At 48.0% G+C, this 25,640-nt stretch overlaps 1 protein-coding gene across 4 annotated transcripts in view; it reads left to right on the top strand.

Moving 5' to 3' along the window:
* Window positions 1-25,640, top strand: part of NMNAT3 (nicotinamide nucleotide adenylyltransferase 3) — a 113,859-nt gene that overhangs the window by 14,922 nt on the left and 73,297 nt on the right. The window contains exon 2 of one of the 4 annotated variants that reach the window (XM_032408594.1): window positions 19,394-19,556. The exons of the other annotated variants lie outside the window; for them this stretch is intronic. The gene's annotated coding sequence lies outside the window, so the exon portion shown is untranslated. The remainder of the gene's footprint in view (window positions 1-19,393; window positions 19,557-25,640) is intronic. 4 annotated transcript variants of the gene reach the window in all.

Raw genomic sequence — 25,640 nt, forward strand, 5'->3', positions numbered from 1 at the left:
CCGAGGTGAGGTCAGTAGGAGACACCAGATGACCCAGGTAGGTGACCAAAGGCCCTCTGACAGAGCCCTTCTACTCTGAGAGTCCACAGGCCTTCCTCCTCCAGTTCTCCAGCACGTCGTCCGGCAGCGCCATCCTACATTGAGGGAGCGGGAGCTAGGAAAGGCCTGACTCTACGGCCTCTTCCGTTAGGTGGAGCCCTGCCTCAGAGAACTGCTAGGATGTGGGCCTCTCTCGGCGTGACACTCACTCGCTCACCCTAATGCCTTTGGCTGCCCTGTGGCCTTAAAGATAATTACTGCCAAGTGTCAGCAGCTGAACTGGGGTGAGCTTGTTACGGCCCAGGCAGTATGCTAGGCGCTCCCTGACAGAGCCTGGGCTACGGTCTCATCCAGTCTTCATGGCAGCCCCCTGAGGCAGGCCTTATTTCCCATAGTACCGAGGGGCAAACAGAGGCTCTGGGAGCTTAGGCCACTTGCTCAAGGTCAAAGAGCTTGTCAGGGACAGAGCTGGGACTACAAACAAGGTTCAGTTGACTCCAGATCCAGCCTCCTGGGCAAAACTGGTCACTGAGTGGGAGAAGAGAGATGGCCCACCCACGGGCTGACTGGACGGAGCGTGGGGAGTGCTGTGTTTGGATGCAGTGGCCTGTGGGAGCAAGGTCCCCAGGGTCTCTGGAAGGAGGCCCCACTCGAGGGAATGCCCTCCATGCCGTCCTGCACCTCTGGGAATGGTGGAGCCCCCCGGGTGGGACAGGGGTGGCGCACGTGGGCTTCCTGGGCCCTGTGGGGGCCTTGGCATCTGCTCTGTCCTTCAGGATCGCTGCAACTGCATCCATCTTTTCTTTCCTCAGAAGGCATACACCAACACCTGGACTGGTGTTAGAGGATATTGAGCAATTTTTTGTTAATTATTGTTAATTTTGTCAGGAGTGATCATGATATTATGGATAAAAGAGAAACTCTCCTATTTTTAGAAAGTGTCCTTTATTTTTGAAGTATTCAGAGATGAAATGTCATGGTTTTTATAATGTACTTTAATATGCTTCCTGGGAAAAAAGACGAAGTAAACCTGGAAATGTGTTAATGACCATTTGGAGACCTCTGTGTGGCAGTTCATTATGCTGTTTCCTCTGCTTCTCTGTATGTGGTAATTTTGTATAAAAAGTTGGGCTTTTTCATACTCATTCACAGAGCCCTTAGGACGTACTCCATCTTAAGCTAAATGAGACACAGTTGTACACTCTGGAGACCCACCGACGAGTGGCCACCATGGTAGGGACAAGCCTGGCAGCAGAGGCGGAGGGGTGTGACAGGGCCTGCTGGGGACAGTCCTCGGGGGAGGAGCCGGCTTGGAGAGGAGGTCCTGTGGGGGACCTGATTCTGGCCTCCCAGCTGTGCAGTTGCTTTTGTCGAGCTGTTGATAGTCAGTCCCGAGGCAAGGAACTAAGAGACAGCTGGCCGAGTCTTCTTTAATGCGCGATCACTGAAGGACTCCCCACCGTGTGCGACTGTCCTTCCACAGGCAGGATGATTTTTCCTTCATAGTGGCATTATTCCTTCGCCGTGTTATCATACAGAAAGGCACTGTGGTGTTTCGTCAAATATCTCCTGGCACATACTGCTTAATAGGAATTCCATTGTTGCTGCGGATTCCCTACACATTTTCTTTGGCAAATTCTGTAATCTTTTGAATCTTTTGGGTTTTACATGAAAGTTCATTTTTCAAACTTAGCGTTGGAAGAGATAATCAGGTTCCCTGATCTCCTGTTAGCCTCCTCTCTTTATTTTTGTCCTTATCAAAATAGCCAGCTGGTGAAGAGGAGCAGCCCCCAGAAGGTCTGTTCTCACCTTATCTTCTCTATATTTCCAGTGACTTTGCCAAATCTGTGGAACTGTGTTGGGCATCTTTTAATACAGACCTCACGGCTAACCCCTAGGCCAGCCTTGGCCAAGTTCTGGTTTGGCTCTCTAACTACAGTGTTATTCTTCAACAAAAACTCGATTTCTTTCCTGTAAGCCCTTGGACATGTGACTGCATAATAGGTGACCTCTGAGTGGTAATTTCATAAATTCTTGGTGAAATGAATTGTATCAGATCAATATATCCGTGGACTCATCACACTTTTTGAGCTGCGAGGGACTTTAAGATGAATCCGGTACAGCTCTGTTAGTGGAGGAAACATTCATTTTAACTGCATAGTCAATTCTCAATTAACAAGGGTAATGGAGTGGAGGAGGTCAGTGATAATCAAAAATCATGGTGAAAATAAAATTATAGTCAACATTGGATTTTCTGGGGGCTGAGTAACTGGCTTGTGGATTAATTGAGGTTAAGACACAGTGGACCCTAGGATGTCATCACCTTGGTAGTCGGTCAACACGTGCTCACCACCTGGCCTCCACCCACCCCACCCCGTCTGTCCCAGGGAGGAGAAGGGCTTCCTGGGGGCTAGATCAGGCAGAGCTGGCTAACCTTGGCTGGATTGGTACCGTGACAGCACAGAGATCGGTCTCAGGACCTAAGTGAGGGCTGCTTTGGGGGCTTGTCCCACCTTCCTGCTGAGCTGTGGTTCTCAAACTTGAGCGGTATCATCACACCTACCAAGACCCAGACTGCTGGGCCCCAGCCCCAGTTTCTGAATCAGTGGGTCTGGAGTGGGGCCTAAGAATTTGAATGTCTAATAGGTGCCTGGGTGATGTTGATACTGCCAGCCCAGGGACCGCACTTGGAGACCTGCGGCTTTCCAAACCATTCTTCATCCCAGCTGCGCGTGCGCATTGTCCGCGGATCTTTTTAAACCTACCGATGCCTGGATACGCTTTGGCTCTGGAGGTGGGACCCAGGTTTGGGTGTTTTTTAAAACTCTAAAACTCCCAGGTGATTTTAATGTGCATCCAGGATTGACTACACTGCCTCCCGGGACTGTTCCCCTACCTCAGTCATCTGCATACAAGGGCCATGATTTTTTCCATATCTTAACTCCTTGTATATGTAATACTGCTTTAAATGAAGTTTTGTCATGTAAATACATTCATTTAAAAAGCAAACTATAGGGTCGCCTGGGTGGCTCAGTCAGTTGAGCAGCCAGCTCTTGGTTTGGCTCAGGTCATGATCTGAGGGTCCTGGGATCAGGCTCCACTGATCAGCAGGGAGTCTGCTTGAGGATTCTCTCTCTCCCTCTGCCCTTCCCTCTGCTTGCATGCTCTCTGAAATAAATAAATCTGATCCTCTGGCCACGAGAGAAAAAGATCAGAATACAAGTGTGAGTGACTTCACAACAGAATAACCTCAATTAGGTGATCACTTTCCCTTTAAGAAAAGAATCAGTCAATAGGAGAATACATAAACGCTGGTATAGCCCAGGAATGGAATACTGCTCAGCAAGGAGAAGGAACGAATTGCTATTGGACACAGCGACCTGGGTGAATCTCAGACATTACACTGAGCCAAAGCCAGATGGGACTAGACACGGTATGATTCCATTTATATTTAGAGTTCTAAAACAAGCAAAACTAATCTGTGGTGGAAAAAATTCAGAATTGGGGTTGTTTGGGGGACAGGGAGATTGGGAAGGGACAGGAGAGGAGGGCTTTCTAGGGTGATAGGATGTTCTGTATCTTCATAAGGCTTGAAGTTATGTGGGTGCGTGCATTTGTCAAAACGTGTTGAATGGTTACTCTCAGGATGTGTGCGTTTGATTATATGTTCAAAAAGAAAAAAACACTGAGCAAGTAACGAACTCCAGCTCATTATATGCATGCCAGAGTGTTTAGGGAGAAGTGCGCTGCTATCTGCATCTTTGAAAGGCATCAAAAAAAAAAAAAAATAAGGTGGATTGAGGAATGGATAGAGGGGTAGGTATGTGACCGAGCAAGCATAATAAAACATTCGTGGTGGAATCTAGGTGGGGGGTTATCCAGGTGTTCATTTAAAATTCTCTCGACTTTGCAGTATGTTTGAAAATCTTTCGCATTAAAGATTGGGGGGAAATGGACATAGACCTTCAGAAGAACAAACAAGCGTTCCACCCGCATGCCTGAGCTCTCCAGCCATTGCCACTCTGGTGGGTCTTGCCAAGGAGGCTCCTGCAGAAGACAGATAGGCTGGAGGATCAGAGGGGTGAGCCAGGAGGGAAGGACGGGGTCCTTAAGAGAGGCCGCTATGCTGGGCCCGCTGCAAGAGGAGAAAGCAGAGGGCTCTTCCTTCACCTGTGCCGTGGCCTGGAGAGTCCCTAGGGCATTGCCTTAGCAGGGAGCCCTGGGAGGGGCCGGGCAGCGGCTGTGTTACACGTGATCCGCAACCACCACCTGGGCTGGACCCTACCACAGAAAGGTTGGTACGAATGAGGAAGAGAGGGGCCTTCCCCAGCTCCCCCAACCAGCAGCACTCCCGAACATGTTGCCCCAGTGTCTCACTGGATATCCTGAGCCCAGATGTGGCTGGGGGGAAAGTGGGGTGCTGGGGCATGAGCTTGCTTACCATCATGGGGCTCAGGCAGGTGCAGTGGCAAGGGCAGCCTTCTCAGGCCTGGGACTGGGCTCTCCAGAGGTCCCCACTGACCAGGGAGCTGCTGGGTCCTCCCCACCCTCAGCAAACCCCCATGATACACCACAGCACACCCACAACACAGCTCCACAACACCCCCCACCCCCACTGTAATCCCCAACACCACCCTCAGGTCCCACCCTCACAGTAGACCCTCACAGCCCATCCCACGATATACCCCCACAGCATAACCCCCCTGAAGCATCCCCCCCACAACATGATTTCCACCGCCCACCGTGCAGTACAGCCCCTCTATCACCTACACTTGACCGTCCCCCCACAGCACACCTCCCCAAGACACACTGTAGACCCATCCCCGGGGCAGACTCCCCCCACAGAAGCCCCCATAGCACCCTCTATAGCACAGGCTCCTGTATGGCACCCCTGCAACACCCCCCCCAACAGCCACAGCAGACTCCCCACTGCGCACACACCCCTGTGATGGGCCCCCGCTCAGCTTCGAGTGGAGGCCCCCTTGCCTTTGCTGTGGAGGGAAGAGCACCTGCACGTTAATCTGCTCTTACCTCTCCTCACTCAAGCAAGGATTTTGAGAGACACAGAAAGGAGAGCAATTTACTCTTGAGGGAAGAATTTATGATTGATGTCTAAAGGATGGTTAATATGCTGATTACATCTGTTGTTTCCTGCAAAAGTGAATGAGCCCTTCTAGGTTTCTGCTACTTCAAAGGCAGTAGGGAGTGAAGTGCCCTGGCCTTTGTGATCAGACAGGAGCTGGTCCTTGCTCTATTTGTCCCAGTGCCGCATCTCAAGCCAAGCCCTGAGCTTCAGAGCCCCAAGCTTCAGTGTCCCCGTCAGAAACAAAATAATACTGCTCCCCACAGTGTTTGCAAAGATGAAAGATAACGCAAAAGACAGTATAGTAACAGGCACAGTAGATGTGCTGCCAAAATAGGACTTAGTAGACCTAAAAAGTGCCTAGTGCATAGAAAGTGCCTGGTATGGTAACTGTTAGCTCTTTTCACTGTTAACTATTATTATTGATTGATAGTGATTTATTATTGTCATCCACGAGGGTTTAAAATGTGAACAGAGAGCAATATTTGGAACTTCCACAGCTAAATGCTAAGAGTTTTTGCTTTGACCACAAATGTCATTCTGAATATTTAAGTATCTGCTTGGGGTTTTTTTTTCCCTCATGCCTGACCCCCCACTAGAGTGAGTGCCTTGAAAGCAGGCACTGTCCATACCCTTGTCCCCAGGACTGAGCACAGTTGCTCATGGAAGATGTTAGGAATTTGGATGATTGGCACGGTTTCTTGATGAGCAAGTCATCCCAATATTAAAACTGTTTGGCTAGTCCGAGCTGTGCTTTTAAAACAAAGTCACCAGCAGCACCTTCAAAGCTACAAAGCCACGGTCGTGTTCTCATTTACATGCTGCTCTGTCAATTAATGTTACATGCCAATTAAATGGGACATTAAGCTGCTAGTAGGCATGCAACTCTGCGTGCTAGCATCCTCCTCACTTCAGTTAGTGACCTGAATTCATTGCCTCCCATCCCTTGCCAAGGCTCTTCCTCACACCCACCCCAGCCAGCCCCAGCCAGCCCCAGCCAGGACAGACAGACAGACAGCCAGACATGGCTCTGCGCTGTGTCTGGTTTAGGAGCGGGGTCAGTGATGACAGTGAGTGTGGTTGCATCCTGGTGAATCCCAACCATAGTATGACCATAGTTACTGGAATGCATCCGACTAGTGACAACCCCATCTTTAATAAATTCCTCCTGGAAGCAGGAAAAGCAAGTGTTAGTGCCCAGGAGTGCAGGGGACGTGTCTGTCCCTAAAGCATCCCGTCTTCAGGAAGTCATTGCCGAGAGCCCTTGCGGCAGTGGTTTGGCCCCAGAGGGGCTCTCCCCTGGTTTGCTGCAGGCTGGGCCCTGTTTTAGGTAAACCGTTCATGGCAAGCAAATGTACCTCTCCAGAAGGCCTGGTCTGACAGCCCACAAGCTTGCATTTCATTTTTCAAACTCTTGCTATTATATTGCCGTTGGCAAAAGCTGCAGTGCTTAATTCTTCCCTCCCTCTGTGGCTCAGGCACTTCAGTCATTTAAAAGTGCTTCTTTTCCTTCATCTAGAGAAGTAAAAATAATTATAATAGAAAATGGGTAATTTGCAGCTACAATGCCAGGCTGATAATCAAAAACTTGTAAATGGAAACATGAGCATATGTTTATCACTTCTTGAAATTAGAATGCAGTTGAAAGTAGCTGTGGCCTCGAAGAGGGCCTTGTGGAAGGGAAAGAGACTCCATTGTTTGTTAGAGACCTGCCTGCTAATGAGGCTTTTAAGTTCTTTTGTCTCAAGAGCAGCGAATAAAGGAAGACGTCCCTGGGCCCTGGGCGCTGCTCAGCTGTTGGGGGGACCCTCAGGTGATCGCTTGTGGATTGATCACTCCCCTGTGTGAAATCTTGTAGGGGCTCCCCAGCCACCACCATCAGGATCAAGTTTGATCTTGTCAATGGAGAATACAAGGCCTTTGGCAACCTGGCGGTGAAGAACCTTGTCATACCCACCCCCCGCCCCCCACCCACCTTGGCTACTCTGTTGACCCTCTTGCAGCCCACACACGCCCCGTGGCCTTCCACAGGCTCAGGCTTTGCAGATGCTGGTACCTCTTCCCAACTCATTTACCTGCCTAACTCCTGTTCATCCTTCAAAACCCAAAACACCTGTTGCTTCCCCCGGCAGCCTTTCATGCTCCTTTTGTGTCCTTCCCTCATCCTGGCTGGGCTGGAGGTACTCCTCTGTGCACACAGCCTTCCTGTGTGTTTGTTTATGCCAGTTCTTACCACACAGGGTTGTGAACATTGGTCAGCCCATCTGCGCCCTTACCAGAGACAGCTGAACTGGCTAGGCAGAGGGCAGCTTCTCTGGCTGTCTCCGCGGTCCCTGGCATACTGTCTGACACATAGTAGGTACGGACTGATGTTTACGGAATGAAGGAATTATTAATGGCAGTGGAGTTTGGAACAATTTTCAAGTTTGTCTTTAAAAAGCACAGTTATCACATAGTCATGGATAAAATAAATCCCATAATGCATTCCACAGCCAGCTGGAATGTTTGGATCCTCTCTGTCCGTGTTTCTTTTGGTGATGAGCTAAGGGGTGGATCATGAGGTCAGCCTGCCCAGGTTTCAAGTCAGAAGTAAAACTGGCCTGAGAGACCTCATGGTTTCACTTCTGTCTTACATTCTGCGTGCCTCTGTATCACAATCAGGACAGCAGAGTGTTCACTGCTTTGCATCTTATTTCTGTGATGAAATTGGAAGGATTGGAGGCCACATTTCAAATGCTTTCAGCATGAAAAGGAGGTCAGTCTCTAATGAAATGTCTGTGAGCCCAGGGAGCAAGATTTTGTCCATTTATGCCCTCGCTCTGTAAGCCGGAGTCCAGCTCTCTGCCCGGTGAGTGGGCACGTCTGCCAGCTGCTGGGTTTCTCATCACCGCACTTATTCTGAGTCAGCTCCAGACTCACGGGTCAGTAGGAGTGCAAGTTTACATTTAAATTAGGCCCCTGGTTTCCAGTTGACTTAATTTTTATCTGCAGGTTAACTTGCTGGAGGCTTGCTTTTAAGGTAATCAGGTACCTCTCATGCCCCAAGCCCTGGGGAAGGAGGGGGTAGGTGTGGTTCCTGCCCAAGGGCCTCACCTGTAAGCCACTCAGGCAGAGTGGGGATGTTCCAGAGCCATCCCTGGCCTCAGGCTATGCCATCATGGGACTCTGTGGTGTGCCGCATGTTCTGCCAGCTGCAGGGACCCAGGGAAAAGAGAGGAGAGGAACCCGAGCTGGGAGGTGCGGGGGAGAGGTGCCGGTCACACTTGCCACTGACCAGATCTCTTCGTTTGTCTCCATCTCCCTGACCTGAGAACCGTGCGGCTAGACTGGGTGGATAATGAGGTCAGCCTGCCCAGGTTTCAAGTCAAAAGTAAAACTGGCCTGAGAGACATCATGGTTTCACTTCTGTCACTTTGTCTGGGTCCCCTGCGTCTGGGTCTGAGTTAGGACACATTGCTTGACTGTGTGATGGGCGGTGAGTGAGTCCAAGTAGGGAGGGGAGGTATCTGGCAGCCTGGATTTGCCAGAGTCGTCTCTGGAGCTGAGGAAGGGCTGCTCTGTGAGTAGGCTCATTTCTCCATTCCGCCAGTGTTTCCCAAGGCCAGATTATGCTCTGGTCCTGTGCTAGACAGAGATTATAAAAGCAGTGAGCCGAGCTGGGCTCTTGGGGCCTGGAGTTGGTAATCCAGTGGGGGCGGCGCGCAGGTGCGGTCCCTTGCTCACCTGCACACGAGCCCTAGCACTGCAGGCCCCAGGCGGGTGGGCTCCATGGACCAGGCAGTGTTTCTTCCCAAATGTGTCCGCGCCCGGTGTGCTTCATAAGTACACATAACTTTATTAAACATTAAGTATTATATAACCTGATGGATTGTGAGTATAAAAGGAAAGAGAGGGTTTTTTGAGTAATGAATGCTTTGAAGAGACTTGAAAAGGTGAGAGTGGCTTCCCCCCCACCCCCCCAATCCCCCGTCCTCGTTCCGTGGGGTGTTGTGGAAAGAACTGGACTGTCAGATTGGTGGTGGCAGAGGCAGGGGAATCCGAAAGTCAAGCCTGATTCCATCCTCGTGTTCTTCCTGTGCATCTTCAGCTGCCCTCTCCACCTTAAAGAACCTGGAATGGGGAATTGTCACTGCCCGATGGGGTTTGTGAAAGCTCAGTCCCTGCTCCAAAAACAAAGCCTAGGCCCTGCATCAAATCACTTACTTGTATAGGTTTACTTTCAAGCAAAACTCGCTTAGACAGTTTTTGCTTGACTCCCTGCTTTGACATCGGTTTCCGCTCTACCAGCCAGCTGGCGTTGGGCAGGAGGACTTCTGTGGCACCTGGGTGCCAGCTTCCTGCTGGGCTGGGGCCTGCCTGCTAGGAGCTGAGGTTTATGGGGCTACCTCTCTGCCTTGTCAACAGCTTGGCGTCCAGCCAAGGACAGAGGGGAGCCGGGGAGGGACGAGTTCCGGCGTGCATTTGGGACAGGCTGGACAAGGGAGTGAGGAGCGGGACATTTCTGTGAGGAGGTAGCCCCATGGATGGGAGGAAGGCCAGGGTCCTGCATTAACAGAGGGATGGAGAAGGGAGGTCAGAGAAAGAGTGAGGAAGCAGAGTGTATAGGATTCAATGATGCATGAATTGTAGGGCTCCCTTTCCTTCTTTCTCTTTTTTTTTTTAAAGATTTTATTTATTAGAGAGAGCGTACGGGTGGTGGGGACGGGCAGGGAGAGGGAGAAGCAGGCTTCCCACTGAGCAATGAGCCTGATGCGGGGCTCGATCCCAGGACCCTGGGATCATGACCTGAGCCGAAGGCAGACGCTTAACCAACTGAGCCACCCAGGCGCCCCACGGCTCCCTTTCTTTCAAGGGGGCCAGAATCACTACCACACAACTTACTGGATGATGGTGCTGTTCGTTTATGGAAAATTGGCGAAGGGGATATGGATAAACTGAGGGGATGGGAGCATTCCAGGTGGAGAGAAGAGCTCCAAGGGAAGGAAGGAAGCAAGTGGCTCCCGACCAGGTGCCTATATCATATATTCGGCAAACACTTATTAAGCACCTTCTGTGTACTGGGTTGAAGGCCAGGAATGCGAAGAACAAGCATGTTGGTCTCAGGCATAGAGGAGGAAGAGCCTATCCAGGAGGCTCTTCCACCTGACGCCGCCGTAGACAGGGCTGATGATATGGGGTGAGGAGGCACACTTGTGCAGAAACAGGGCATCATGGCAGGCCGAGTTTCAGGAGATGGTACATGGGGGTCCTAGGGTGCCAGGCCCCAGACAGAGGCCAGAAATTCACCTTAGGAAGTGGAGGCAAGGTAGGGAGTGGAGGGAGAGGTCAGGCTGAAAAGAGGACTCTCTCAGGGGTGCGGACGCAGAAGGAGAAAGTTTTGGGGTCTCAGATGCAGCCTTTATTGCACACAGGATTCTGAGGAAAACGGGAACCAGAGAGCCGCTGATAAACGATCTGTTTGATTGCTCAGAAAATAATGGCTTCGACTCCAATGAGCATTTTATAGTTTCTGAGCATTTTATGGTTTTCTATTATTTTTGAATTAAGTTTTTTTTTTTATTATGAGGCTTTTAACAATATCACTTTTGTCCCTTTTGCATTATTCCATGACTCATTGGAAGGTGTGAGATTTTTTGCAATGATATTTTTTTAAACCATCCTAAGTCTCATTTTATTTACAGGATCACCTCTTAGCTTCTTAATCCATGCCTAAGTATTTTTATGAAGTGGAATAGACATGGGAAATGATAGGAAAACACTAGTAAGGTGACATTTCTGAAGCGGTGATTCCTTACATTGGCATGTGTGGCATGTCTCCCCCCCCCCCCGTAGACATGCGATCTCCATTGTTTCCATAAAATAGGGGGAAACAGCTTATCACGAAACTCATTTTGCACTTTGAATTCTTTTTAATCGTCTCTTGAGTGAATGTGCATCTCACTGGTTAAGCACATCGAGCTCCGGTTTTTCATTGCATTTGCTTGCGGACTTCTCAAGCTGCCACCAACGCTGTGTGTTTGCTCTTGGAGAGGCACAGCTGCATTTGCGTCCGCAGTGATGGCCAGCCTCTCTCCAGGGTGGGGAGGGTTGGCGATTTATTGGATCTCCATCCCCTCTCCTAGGAAAAGAGGCTGCTGGGCATCTGTTTGCTTTTGCTTTCAAAATTAAAGTGAATTTAATTTGGTTTTGAGAATTTTGCAGTCCCACTTAAACACCGTGCTGTTGGGGACCTGGGAATCGGAGCTGTCCCGTCCCCCCGTCCCCCCAAGCACGTGCTCCCAGCCCCTTGCAGAAATGAGAAGTGCTGTTGTCACCTTGTGCACACCCGAGACAGACAGCTTAAGAGCCTGTGGTGTGAGGGCAGATTCCTGCTCTCTCCTCCTTGGTGGGTAACCTTGAATGAATTAGGTCACTTTTCCAGCCCCCGTCTCCTCCTCATCTGCAAAGGGGGAATAACAGCATCGAATTGAAATAATATGTGTAAAGCTACTAGCAGCCATGCCCCCATAAATGGTTAGTAATGATATCGTCCTGCTTAAGTGCTTCCTTGGTTCCTGCACTTAGAGCCGTTTAGCCTCCCTTCTGGGTCCCCCTGCATTCTGTGGGTACACATACTGCACTGGGTTACGGCTGCTGGCTCATGTGGCTCTTCCAGCAGCCGTGGGCCACCTCTGGGGCTGAGATGCTGCTGAATCTCCCGGGGCCCCACATCTGGGCTAGGCACTGGCTGGCTGGGGTAGAGCCCATGGTGCCCTTCTTTCCCAGGCACGGTTCCTCCCAGTATTGCCTCCAGCCTGGGGTTTCAAGGCCCTAGCTGAGGACCTCGACCTTTCTCCCTCTGACCTGGAGCTGGGTGGAAGGTGAGGGCTGGACACAGATCCAGGATTGGGCTCCAGATACAGTGTTCTGTGAGGAGCAGAGAATGTGGGCCCCCAGACCATCAGTCAGTGGACGGGTGATTCCTGAACACCAGGGGAGGAGGGGGGTTGCTGGGGGCATTCAGAGAAACACTTGCTTTGGAACAGCAGAGGAGAAATGCCTGGAACAGGAGCACTGAGGCGTGGCTGTGAGAAACTTTAACAGACCATTAGGGAGAGGGGTTGGCAGGGCTGGGGGAGGGGTGAAATTAAGGAAGGCCATTTTGCACCCTTGCCCAGAGCCTGAGACCCTGAGGCCAGGACTCTGGTGTTCACTGTCCCCAGACCTGCCAGCTCCGGACACAGCCAGCCTCTTCGGGCCACAGACGTGGGCCACCTTACTTCCAGCAGCTGCCTCGGAGGTACACCCCATGATTCTCAGGAGCCCCGAATCCCATCATCAGCCATCCAGAAGCAGTCCAAAGCCATTGGCAGTGGGTCAGCAGCTTCGTCTTCAGATGAACTGCCACACGTGACTAGCTTTCCCTCTCTTAATATCACGGATGGTAGGCAGGCTTCCTCCTCTCTGAATAACCTCTGGCTTCTGGATCATTTGGCAGGAATGTATGTGGAATCATTGGTGGAGTTTTTAATCTATTTTGTTTTTATTTTTTTTTTCCCCCTTCACATTACTCAAAAATGTACTTTCTTGATCTAAGGCTTGCTGTAAAAACTGCTTTGCAAAAAAAAAAAAAAAAAAATGGGACTTTTTACAAAACTTAGAGGTGCCAGTCATACAGTAAGATCCGTTACATGGTTTCTCCCTCAGTCGCTCCCGTGTCACAAATGTTTTGTGCTCTGCAGGCCTCTCTCTATTATCATTTCTGTCAAAGTTAAACACACAACCAGGCCCGACTGAGTCTCTGACGTTCTTACGAATTTTTACAAAGATCGTAGGGAGGGTTTCATGACATCTCCAAGCTCTTCTTATTTTCCAAAATGTTTTCCTTTCGCAGTAAAAATGTTCAAGTAGGACTAAATTGGAAGGTGATTTTATTTATCTTTATTATTTATTTTTTAGAAGATTTTATTTATTTATTTTAGAAAGAGCAGGGAGGAGGAGCAGAGGGAGAGGGAGAGAGTCTTAAGCCCCGATGCGGGGCTCGATCGCACGACCCTGAGATCCTGCCCTGAGTCGAAACCAAGAGTTAGACGCTTAACCGACTGAGCCACCCAGGCAGCCCTGGAAGGTGATTTTAAATAATCACTTCTGAGGTATCGGGGTGAGGAGCGTTTTATGTTTTTTTATGCAACAAACTGTGCAGTGGTTTTTTATGGTTACTTCTTGGATCCTGCTATTGAGAGGAAATCAGATAACTCCTTTTTGTAAGTTGAAGTTATGAAATCTTCCCTGAAGGCTTTTAGAAATAAGGTACTTCTCCCCTGGAATGATGTCAGTGACTTCTGCCTCAAGGTAGGGAAATGGGAGTAAGAGAATCGCTCCAGGTCCTTTCCAGCTTTATTTCTCTGAATTTATTATCTTCTGCATCCCCTGCATTTGTCCCACAGTGCCAGTCTCATGAGGCCTAGGGATGCGGCTTATGTGTCATGAGGCATTCCTTGGGTAAAACTTAAAAATCTCCATAACCAAAGAGCTTGGTTTAGAAGGCAGCGTCACAGTGTGATAGAAGTCTCAGCCCAAGCTCCAATTCTAGCTCTGTTACCTTCATGTGTGACCTTGAATAAGCAACTTCACCTCTCTGGTCCTCTGTTTCCTCAATTATAAAAGGGGGGTTTGACCAGGTGTTAACATTCTGCAAATGGAAGCACAAAACCAGCAGCGTTCAATATTTTGATGAAGCATTGGTCGTCAGATACAGCATTCCCTCTGCTTAGGGAAAAATCCGGCTTCCAATCTTTGTTTTTGTGACAATTTCTTTAAAATGCAGGAGATGAAAGTCTTTCTTGAAATTTGTAATAAGGAATCATAAAATGTCATGACTTTTAAAGATTTGCAGCAGATCTTGGAGAGACATACCTTGAAAAATAAACACTTCATGTTATGTGGGGGAGAAAGAGGATTGGTTCCTTTCATTCCAGCAAAAGCAGTAATTTCACTAAGAGCCGTCACTTAGCAAGTGTTTGTAGAGACCTGTCACTTTCAAGGCCCTGTGCTCCCCATAGCATGTGTTTGAGAGAGAAGTCACCCATACCCCTGCTTTTATCCAAAAGAGAATAGTGCTTGTCATTTCTTGTCAGGAAACTTCATCTTTGCTTTGGGGTTCGGAGACACACTCCCATTCATCTCTTCAGTACCCTTGATTTGAACAGTGTGAGATCAGTGCATACTTCCCTCAGCTGTATTAATGCCTTTTTGGTGCAAATTGATCAACCTGATTGTATATTAATCCAAAACCACATTTCCAGGACACAGGTAACTGGGAGATCCAAGAGCTCTGCCTTCATATGTGCTGGAACATGGCTGGGGTGTACTTTGGGGGGCTAAGAGGGCCCTTTTTCACGGCATAGGGCCTCCCGTCTTGCTCGGTGGCTCACCCACACAAAGAGAGCTGTGCTCAATAACAAGCAGAGGGATTGTGTGCTCATCTGGTGAGAAAACCACCCTTCCAGGAGGCAGGAAAAGCTTTAGAAACATCATGCAGAATTTCTCAGAGAAAGTGTTCAAAAGACAGATTTCCCTTGGCTTTGGTGTAGACCACTGAGTTGGTGAACAGTGGCTTGGCCCCCCTCCTGTGGAAAAGACAGAAGACACACTTGCCTGGGACTTTGGTCTACTTACTGTGCCTTTCTTTCTTTCCATAACAACATGGCAGCCCCACTGGGGAGCCTGGTATAAAAACTAAGGTTCTTGCCTCCAGCCCTGCACTATTAGCTGGCTTCCAGGCAGCCTCCAGAAGCCCCAGCCCGATCTCTGAAGACCACCTGCAGCACAGTGCTTCTTGGGCACACAGTTCCCGAGGGCCTCCACTGTTTACCTGACACAGGCTCAACAAGGTTCTCAGGGCGCCTCTTTACTTCGCGTCTGTTTTTGCTTTCTTAAAAATACAAAGGGAGTACACGCTTAGGGAAAAAGCTCACTCGCATAAAGGAGTCCAAGTCTGGCCATTCCTCTCGCTGTCCCTGCAGCAAGCCTCCCCTCTCTCAGAGGTAATAACTTGCTGTCTGCAGTGCACCCATCCAGTGATGTACACACATACAGAGGCGTTCTTATTCTATAGTATTTCTGTATCCTACGGCCACAGAGATCGCTTTGTGTAACCAAAATGAGAACACTATCATCCCATCTGCAACTTGCCCTTTTTTTCTCATGCAACGTTTACTCATTCATAACCTCTAATGTCAGCATGTGTAGAATTATGTGACTCTTTAATAGCTGCATAGCATCATCGGAGACTTAACCATTCCCCTGTTCATAGACATTTGGGTCTCTAATTTTTCACGATTACAGATAAACCCTCAGAGAAAAGCCGTGTAACATATGCTTGCAGGCATCTGGCCATGTTTATTAATAATTCCACTGCATTTATTTAAAGATGTGCCCCCCTGGTACGTACAGATACCAACGCAGCCCTGTCTGAGCTGTGAGGGTAATTTATTGGAAGTCTCTTAAATCCTCGGTACCCCCTTCACACTCACCTAGTCACAGTTTTGCTTTAAGAACGAGACATGTTTTCGTCATGGACTTAGCACCCTGTGCAGGAAGGGACGTTGCCTAGAGCTGCCCCCAGGGGCCCAGGCGCAAGGCTACCGCTTCTCTTTGCCCGTGCTCCGGGGACCTGACTGGCCCACATGCTGGAGGCAGGAAGTGGAATTCTGCTCGATACCATTAAAAGAAGCACAGAGTGTTTGGGATGGTTTTTGTCAAAACTGAAACTCTCCCCTCTGGCCCCTCTATGGGTGCGTTAATTTTCCAGGGCTGCTATCACAAATTACCACCAACTTGGTGCTTTAAAATGGCAGAAACGTATTCTCTCACCGTTCTGGAGGCCGAAATCAGAAATCCGTTTCAAGGCTCAAATCAAGCATTCCCTTCAGAGGGGATCCATTCAGGGGTGAGCTGGTCCTTGCCTCTTCCAGCTTCTGGTGGTTGCTGGCACTCTGTGGCCTGGGCCTGCATCACTCCAGTCTTCAGGGCCGGCATCTCCAGATTCCTCTCTGCCCCGTCTTCACATGGCCTTCTCTTGTGTGTGTTCAGACCTCCCTTTCCCTCCCTGAGAAGGATCCAGGTGATTGCATTCAGGGCCCTCTAGATGATCCAGGATAATCTCCCCTTCTCAGGGTCCTTAACTTAATCACATCTGCAAAGACCCTTTCCCAAATAAGGTAACATCTGCAGGAACCAGGGATGAGGAGGTGGTATCTTTGGGGGACATTATTCAGTCTATTGCAGTGGGATTTCCAACCTGTTTTCCAACATATTTTAACTGCTGGAGCATGCTTGGTGTTTCCTCTGGACTCTTTAGAAGGGTGTATTTTCATGTATAAGGAAGGCGGAAATAGATGTTCTTTTATTCTGTGCATTGAAAAATGGGCTACAAGGTCAAGGTCAGATGAAATCTCTGACGAGCTCCTTTAACTGGAGAATACATAGCATGAACCGCATGTACAACTGCTATGAATTAAATTACAAATGTGCCTGTCTTCCCGTTTTAATTTGGAAATATTTCACTGCGTAATAGTTTGTATGCCCTAGCTAGAAGGAAGTTGAGAAGCTGTCTGTTCTCCCTCCCCCCCTGCAGATCAAACCATATCCAGACCATGAAATTCATCTTTTAAATCTGCCCAGAAGAGGTGCATGTGAGTGTTCGACTGTTGTTAAAGGCAGTGGAGGGTGTTGGGCAAAATTCAAGGCATAGGGTCTGGAGAAGCACATTCCTCTCAGGTGGTTGGTGGCATTAAAATACACAGATGAGGTTCGTGAGCACACATTTAACTGACCGTGTGGCTGCTCTTTCAAACTCTCCAGTCCTCCCTGGGAAAGGCGTATTACAGTTTTGGACTTGGCCCTGCCCTTGCCATGTGAATGCTAATGCCTCATGCTTCCATTTCCCAATTTCACAGCAGACCTGCATGCTCATAAATTAAACTGCATCGCTCAGCATTATCGTGTGCATTCCAGGATTTTGTCCAAAATGGCCCGAACTACTGCCTATTTCAGCAGAACTCCCTTTGGCCACCACCTGTTAATATATTATAGAGACATTAGGACAGCGATTTGAGTGCAGACCAGGCAGGTAGAGCACACGCGGCCCTGCACAGAGGTCCCGGGGCAGACGGGAGTGGCCCGGGGCAATGAGCATGGGGAGTCGTCGCTGCCTCCGTTCAGACAAAAGGTGGGGCATAGGCGGACCTTCCCCACCAGAAACAGAAGAGGTGATGTGGCTGCCAGTCCAGTCCAGCTTCTCATAAAGAACCTTGAGGGGCGCCTGGGTGGCTCAGTCGGTGAAGCGTCTGCCTTCTGCTCAAGTCATGATCCCAGGGTCCTGGGATGGAGCCCGGGCTCCTGGCTCAGCAGGGAGTCTGCTTCCCCTCTCCCTCTGCCCTTCCCCCCTGCTCATTTTCTCTCCCTTTCTCAAATAAATAAATAAAATCTTAAAAATAATCTTGAATGTGAATGACTAGAGTTTAAAAAATAACAAATCAATTGAAAGAAGTGAAATAAAGAGAGCCCTGAATATGGCTGATTTTTGTCGCTTTCTAAGTCAGTGAGGGGAGTTTAAAAACGTACCAAAATGCCCACCACTGACCCAGGTTGCCAAGCGTAAAGGAAATACAGTGATGCTCAGCTTCCCAAAAGAATAGACTAAACGCTGTTAACTTTTGTAATCAAATAATAAGTGCACATGGCTTTTTAAAAAATTCAACTAATTCAGAAGGGCTTTTAATAAAAAGTTACAGCTCCACCCCTGCCTCCTTGCATACCTCCCAAAGGTAGCCTCTTTGGTTTTTTAAAATTATTTTGGAGATTACATGCACAACTCTAAATTGTATCCAGGAAAGATGGCCATTGAGTCCCCTTACAAAAGATTGACCTAACTCATTTATACTCTGCACCCTTCCTCCTTCCTCTCATTTTTGATGGTTCTGTTACTTTTTTACTCTTTTGTTGGTTACCTTTTTACTTTTACTTTAAAAAATATACTTTCAGGGTGCCTGAGTGGCTCAGTCCATTAAGCATCCCACTCTTGGTTTTGGCTCAGGTCATGGTCTCAGGGTCCTGAGATCCAGCCCAAGTGGGCTCTGCACTCAGCAGGGAGTCTGCTTGAGATTCTCTCCCTCCCCCCTACCCTTCCCCCTTTTTGCACGTGCGCTCACTCTCTCAAGTAAATAAAATCTTTGAAAAATATGTATATATATACTTTCTATCTCTTGAGTCACAGATGGTAAATTGCTTACCCAATATCCATTCCTCCCTTCTTTACAAACAAACCCAGTTTTGTTGAGAGCATCAGTGTGCCATCTAAAAAACTATACTTTTCAGTTTAGGATTTAGTCAGTTTTATCCTTTGGATAGGGGCGGTCATGTCCCTGGGTTCTGGCCAGTAAGATATAAGCAGAAGTTGTTGGGTGGTGCTTTAGGAAAGTTCTTTATGAGGGCACTGACTCAGCAGGTAGGCCTCTTTTGCCCTTCTCTCTTCTTTCTTGGACACAGATATGATGGCTGGAGCTGCAGCAGCCATTGGGTGATCATGAGACAATCTTGAGGGTAGATGGAAGGCATGTTCTAAGAATGACAGAGAAATCTAAAAGGATTCTGGGATGTTGATGACATCAGAGCTACTGCACTATTCCCTGACCTGCCTACCTTCCCAGCTTTTCTAGGAGAGAAGTTTATGCCCTGGCTTGTTTAAAGTCCCCTTATCTGATGCTCAGAACCAAATCTCTGTTTTTTCTTGGTAAAGTAATCAGTGCCTAGACTCTCCGTGTGGTAAGAGGAAAACATTGGTAGCTTCTCCCTCTTCCCCTCTTTCTTTCCCCAGCTGCTTCCCGTTGGTAGCTGTATTCTTACATTGCCAAAGGTTTAACATTATCTTTCTATTCTGTAGTCACAGTTAAGCTTTCTATGCCTTTTCACTAGATTGACTCTAAAAGTTGAACACCATGAAATAGGATTTAAATCATTATGACCCCATAAATGCTCACTCCAGGGTCAAGTAGCCCTGGACCACTCACAGGGCTCCTAATACGAGGGTCAAATGTATTTTCTCATATTCCATAAAGAGCTTAAAATTATGTCACATTTTAATTCACATTATTTTTGGACCATGTTATGTCGCTTTTTGTTTTACATGGATTTTTTTTTTTTTTTTTTTAACTGGTTGAGAGAAATGCTTTCACCATAATCCCATTTGACGCAGCCTCTCCGGCCTCTCCTCTCTTTCTTTTTTCTTAGAGCCCCACGCTTTGCTGTCCTGCCCAGTGCTCTCCAGCCTGTACAGCTCTCATCCTAGCTTCACCATCCTCCTAGGTTGGATCCCTGTCTTCTACTTTGTTGGGTTTCCTTCCTTGTTTTGCTGGAACACACCCTCAAAGAACTACTTAAGAGTACCTGAGAGGTAAACTTTGAGTCTATTCATATATAAAAATGTATTTCTTCTATCCCCATACTTAATTATCTAGCCAAATAGAGAATTCCAGATTCAAAGTCCTCTTTTCTTAGAAGGATGCAGGCATCACTAGTTGTCTGTTGCATCTACTGTTGCAGATGAGGGGTTAGATGCTAGTCATATCTTCAGCTTTTTGTCTATGAACTTTCTTTTGTTTATTCCCTAGAAATCTTTAATGTCTTTTTTTAAAATTCTTAGCATTCTGATATTTCATATCAGGTGTAGTCTCAATTCAGTTGATTTTGGTTGCAAGTCACAGGACACCAACTCAAACTAGCTTAATGTCAAAAAGGGGATTTATTGGTTCATACAATTGAAATGCTCTGGGAAGTATAGACTTCAGGAGCAGTTCAGTCAAGGCTCTGGCTCTTTACTCTGTGATTCTTTTGGTTTAGGCAACTGGGTAGGTCTCAAAACAATCCTGAAAGAACAGAAAACAAGAAGTCAAGGCAGATTGATGAACAATGCAGTGCAATCAGAGCCTGGAGAAGGCTTCACAAAGGAGACCTTTTATTTTAAACTTGTAGCTGTGGTAAAGTACGTATAACAAAGAATTTATCATCTTAACAACTTTTAAGTATATAGTTCAGTAATGTTAAGTATGTTCACACTGTTGTGCAACCATCTCCAAAACTCTTTGATGATGGCGAAACTAAAACTATACCCACTACACAACTCCCCATTCCCTCTTCCCTCCAGCCCCTGGTATCCACCATTATACTGTCTCTATGAATTTGATTACTCTAGATGGTAGTGAAATATATATGGGATCATACAGTAGTTATCTTTTTGTGACTGACTTATTTCATGGAACATAATGTCCTCATGTTGTAACATATATCAGATTTTTTCCTTTTGAAGACTGTATTATATCCCATTGTATGTGTATTATATATATATCAAAAATATATATAATATATACCAAAAATAGATAATATATATATTATATATATAAACATTTTGTTCATCTGTGGACACTTGGGTTGCTTACACCTTTTGGCTACTGTGAATAATGCTGCTATGAACATGGATGTACAAGTATCTGTTCATGTGGCTGCTTTCAGTTGTTTTGGGTCTATACTCAGAAGTGGGATTGCTGGATCATAGGGTAGTTCTATTTGTAATCTTTGGAGGAACCTCCATGCTGTTATCCACAGTGGCTGTACCAGTTTGCATTCCCACCAGCAGTGCACCAAAGTTCCAGTTTCTCCACATCCTCACCAACACTTCTTTTCTTTTCTTTCTTTCTTTTTTTTTGATAATAGTCATCATAATGTATCTAAGGTGGTATCTCATGGTAGTTTTGATTCGCATTTCCATAGTGATTAGTGATGTTGCGCGTCTTTTCATGTGTATATTGGTCATTTGTGTATCTTCTTTGGAGAAATGTCTATTCAAGTCCTTTGCCTGTTTTTTAATTGGGTTGTTTTTTGTCATTATCACGATAAGGAGACCTTCTGTGGTTGGCCTAATGTGTGCTGAGTGCTGGGGAAACAAAGTTTAATAGGTAGAAATGGGTAGAGAGGGCATTCTAGGCAGAGAGACCAGCAGGAACAAAACCGGGATGGCATTGTGGGTATGTTCAGCAGGCTTCCTCGAGCCACCAGGCGGTGTTGGACCACAGGCAGCGTGGGCGAGCGCCCAGCACTGAAGCTGGAAAGGCACAGCTGTCCCCACCTGTGGAGAGGAGGGAGGAGGCTACACCAAAGGCAGTCCCCCTGAGGCGCCATTGAGGGTATAAAAGTCCCACGAGATACATAGCTACCCTCAGAAAGGTCCCTGCAGTCAGTGCCTGTGGGAACAGTGAATGCAGTTGAGAGGGGTCTGCAAAGAGGCCCAGGTGGCAGCTTCCCCTGAGGTCACAGTGTCAACCGAAAATCATATTTGTTCAAAACAGTCCCTGGAAGATTCCCAGTACAGCTCTACACTGGAGTTCAACATACCTTCCCTCTCCAGGTCCCGCCGAGTGGGATGTCTTCCAACACAGATGCAGTCTCGGGTCAACTGCAGCCCAGGTGAGGCAGCTGCCTTGACTTCAGGGGCCACGTGATGTAGAAGTACCTGTCGTTACACACTGGAATCACACGAAAGTGCACACGCTGTGAGGGGAAGGCAAGAACTGAAGCCTCCTGAGATGTATCTGTTTGGATGCGTGAGGACACAAGCAGTTGAATAAATGACCAGCAGTAGATGAGGCAATAAAGATATTTTAGCAGTTCCCATAATAAAGTCTAGAGAGAGGCTGCCCTAGGTTATTGCAGCGACTTAATGAGACCACGTCTCTGGGTTGCCCTTGACTGCTGCAGTTCTCTAGGCCTTCCCTTCGTGGTCACAGGAGGGCTGTGGCAGCCCCAAGCGTCACACCCCCACACCACAGCGTCCAGGGCAAGAAGGGGCGGCAAAAGGACCTGCTGTCATTGCGCTTCCAAAATGTTTCCCGTGGGCCTCCGGGCTCTTCCTCGTGCGGCTCACGGGTCAGGACTGGGTCACGTGCTGACCAATCACGGGTGAAGGCAGAGGCCTGCCATGGTGGCTGTGGTGCTATGGTTTCTGTGTGGATCTGTGCCCCTTGTCCCTGAAGCTGAACAAAATCAGGTTTTGTTTTGTTGTGCTTAAGATTTATTTATTTTAGAGACAGAGTGCGCGTGAGTAGGGGGAATGGCAGAGGGAAAGAGAAAGGGAGAGAAGCAGACTCCCCGCTGAGCGCGGAGCCCCACCCGGGGCTTGATCTCAGCACCCTGAGAGCATGACCTGAGCGGAAATCAAGAGTCCGAGGCTTAGGGGACTGAGCCATGCAGATGCCCCCCAAATCAGGTTTCTTAGCAAGGAGAAAAGGGAGTTGCGCTGCTGCAGATTCTCTGCCACATCACACTTCCCCTGGAACATCTGCTCATGGAAGACGGTGAGCTTAAATCATTTCATTTTGGCTATATTTTATTTCACACTTAAATTATTATTTTATTGATTTAGTGAGGCCAGCACATGTAAGAGAATTTACATGAGCTAGAGGCCTGTGGGAAGAAGCTTCACCGTTTTAGAGTTGATACCTCCAGATGTCTGCATCTGGCTTCACCCACACCTCTGGGCATCTAGTGCTCTTTAGTTCTCCTGGCCTGATTGGATTCTAGCTCTGCCCATTCGCCTTGTCCCCTGGAGCCAGGACCCTCCTTGCTTGCACCTCTCTGCTCCAGCCCCATGCTGTGGTGTGCACACTCATGGATCACCTCGTGTCACAGGAGTCTATAAAAAGAAACATCAGCCAAAGTGTGTGCCAGATAAATACATTACTTTTTCAGAAATCATAGAAGCAAATTAACCTCTTTGCTGGTTTTTAAGTTCATATATAGTAAAGTAAATCAACAAGTCCTGACTTTGTGGGAGGGAGCCTGATGCACCGCTGGAGTGTTGTGTGTGACCTGGTGGGCTTTTTCAACTGCTCCAACCCAGGCCTGAGTTGGCCAGAAATCCCTGATTCTATACTATGCAGGGGTGGATGTGCTCAGAGAAATAGTGGCTTCATTTATCCCCTTCTTGCGGGAGGAACAGGTAGAGTCTATCATGGACATTGGTGTCTTTACACAGGTTTGGCACATATGAATCCTGTTCCCTAACTCTTTGATGGAAGTTTCCCCCTCCTCTGAATGCAGTGTAGGAGATGTAGTCCTAATGTGTCTCTTTAGTTCATCTTCACAGCCTCCATGGATAAGCTTGGATTATCCTCTTTTTATAGAAGACTGAAGGGCTTGTTCAAGGTTACAGAGCTTGTAAATGCCAAGCCTTTTCCATTGCAGAGGTCCCCCCCCATTGCAAGCACAGGCAACCTCAGTTCAAGGCCAGAAGAAGTGCCCCATGCCCTTCACGGTCTCAGTGCACATATTCTTGTGTGCAGGGGAAACGCGTGGGCTTTATTGGGGACATAGGCTGGGAATGATCTGCCACTCCTGCTAGTGGATTCTGAAGCAGTAACTGAGAGAAGAAACAAAATAAGGTTTGTTTAAGAATCACAGGGACTGCAGGTGTTTCTGTGAACTGCCCACTCTTTGGGCCTAATTTCCAGCCAGCACAAAAGCACTTATGCATGACATTAAATATACGTGGGATGAACCTGGTTAAAAATTTTAATTAATCACATCCCCAAACCCAGGTCTGTTCTGATTTCATAGATCACTGCCCAGATTTGCAGTTATCTGTTCATGACTATGGCAGTCTGCTTATAGCTCAATAAAGAAGGGAAGATGAGCTGCTTGGCTTATAATTTCTGGAGGAAATTCTATTACATGAAATGGGAAAGGATTGCTCTGGACTTGGTTGTGTTGTACCCAGTGAAATTCCCAAGTGAATGCCTATCCTTGAGCAGCAAGGCTCCTGCCTATATGTCCCCTGCTGTGGCTCACTGGGCCTCCACTGGTCTCTTCTGCCTTCATGGAGAGCCTGGCCAGCTTCCCACCTTTCCAGGCATTTTGGGATCTTCCTGTCAGCTCCTATTGCCCTGACAAACTTGATGGCAGTGGCAGCTTATTTTCTTTTTTAGGGAATGAACAAGCAAGCTAAACAAAGTTGCCTTCTTTGTTAGAATTTTTGTATTTGATTTCAGGGCTGGTCCTAAAATTCCATCCAAGGGGACTTAGGATGGAATGGAAAGCAGTTAGATGGAGCAGACCCGGGGAGGGGGTTGTAAGGAAGTGATGAGGCTGATGAAACAGGCCATGGCCAGACTGTAAAGCGCATGGATGCCACACTGAGGAGTTTCATTACCCACAATGCATATGGGTGACAGGGGAAGCAGGAAACCATGTGTGCGTGCTAAAAGATCCCTTGAGTAGCTACCAGAGATGGGCCAAGGAGGTGACACTGGGGACAGGTAAGAGTTCACTCGGGTCCACCTGAGAAATAATGAACCCCAATCCAAGCCAGGGACTCCAGTGTTTGAGAGACGGATGGATAATAAAGATACTGCAAAGGTGGAACTGACAGGCTGTCAAGGAGAGAGAGAGAGAAGAGCCCAGATGGCTGCCAGTTTTGTTCTTTGAGCACTAGAAGGGCCATGGTGCCATCCCCTGCCATCATTGTGGACAGCTCTGCGTTTCTCTGCCATACAGGGAATCTCCTAGGTCTGTAGAGGGTGTGGGACTGCTTTTCCCAACACTCACTGTGGCTCATTGCCCGCTGCTGGACTGGAGCAGGGCCCCGGACATGTACTCTGGATTCGGCAGGGGCAGAGGCAGGGAATGGACAGAGGAATCAAATGATGCCTCTAAGGTGCAAATCAGGACCCTGGGTGCAGCCCAGCCAAGGCAGCAGACAGAATTGATGGGGTGAGAGCAAAATTCAAGTCCAGAAGAGAGCTGATGCCCCAGATTGGGAGACAGAAATTTGCATCAGGAAAAGCCAGGAAGTGTTGGGCATTGGAAACAAGAATGGAGGTGCTACGGCCTAGACCATGCCAGGGGGTGACCAGTGCTTTCTGGCTCTCATTTTGATCTACTTTTCACTTTTACCTTGTCCCCCAGCGAGTAAGGTGAATAGTCCTTATTTGCGTTCCACTCTACGTTAGACCCCATGGGATCCCTGCCCTCAGAGATTCATAATGTTAGGCAAGCAAAGAGTAGGGACTCAATAGTACCCAGAGTGTCACCTTTAAGAGGTCAGAGGATGGAACAGTGACTTCTCGGTGGGCTACCGGGGGAAGCTATGTGGGACAGCTGACATGAAAGAGACCACCTGGCTCTAGGAAGTGGCATAAACAGAAGCCCAAGAAGCAGGACCACTCAGAAGACCCGTCCAGAACAGCAAGTGGTCTGAGCTTGGGGAGGATACAGAGCATATGTGGGGAATAGAGAGGGAGGTCGGGAGACAATTAGGAGAGGTAGAGTGGGGCTAAAATCTCCAAAGTTCTAATGCCAGATGAAGGGCATGGCTGAGCAACTAAATGCCAGTGGAGAACAGATTGCTGAAGATTTTATCACTGGCTTGGCATAAAGGCCCAGGTTTTAAACAGTGCTTGGTGCGTGGTAGACACTGAGTAGTTTATCA

Source organism: Phoca vitulina, unplaced genomic scaffold (assembly GCF_004348235.1).
Source record: "Phoca vitulina isolate PV1807 unplaced genomic scaffold, GSC_HSeal_1.0 scaffold10, whole genome shotgun sequence".
Classification (NCBI taxonomy): Eukaryota; Metazoa; Chordata; class Mammalia; order Carnivora; family Phocidae; genus Phoca; species Phoca vitulina.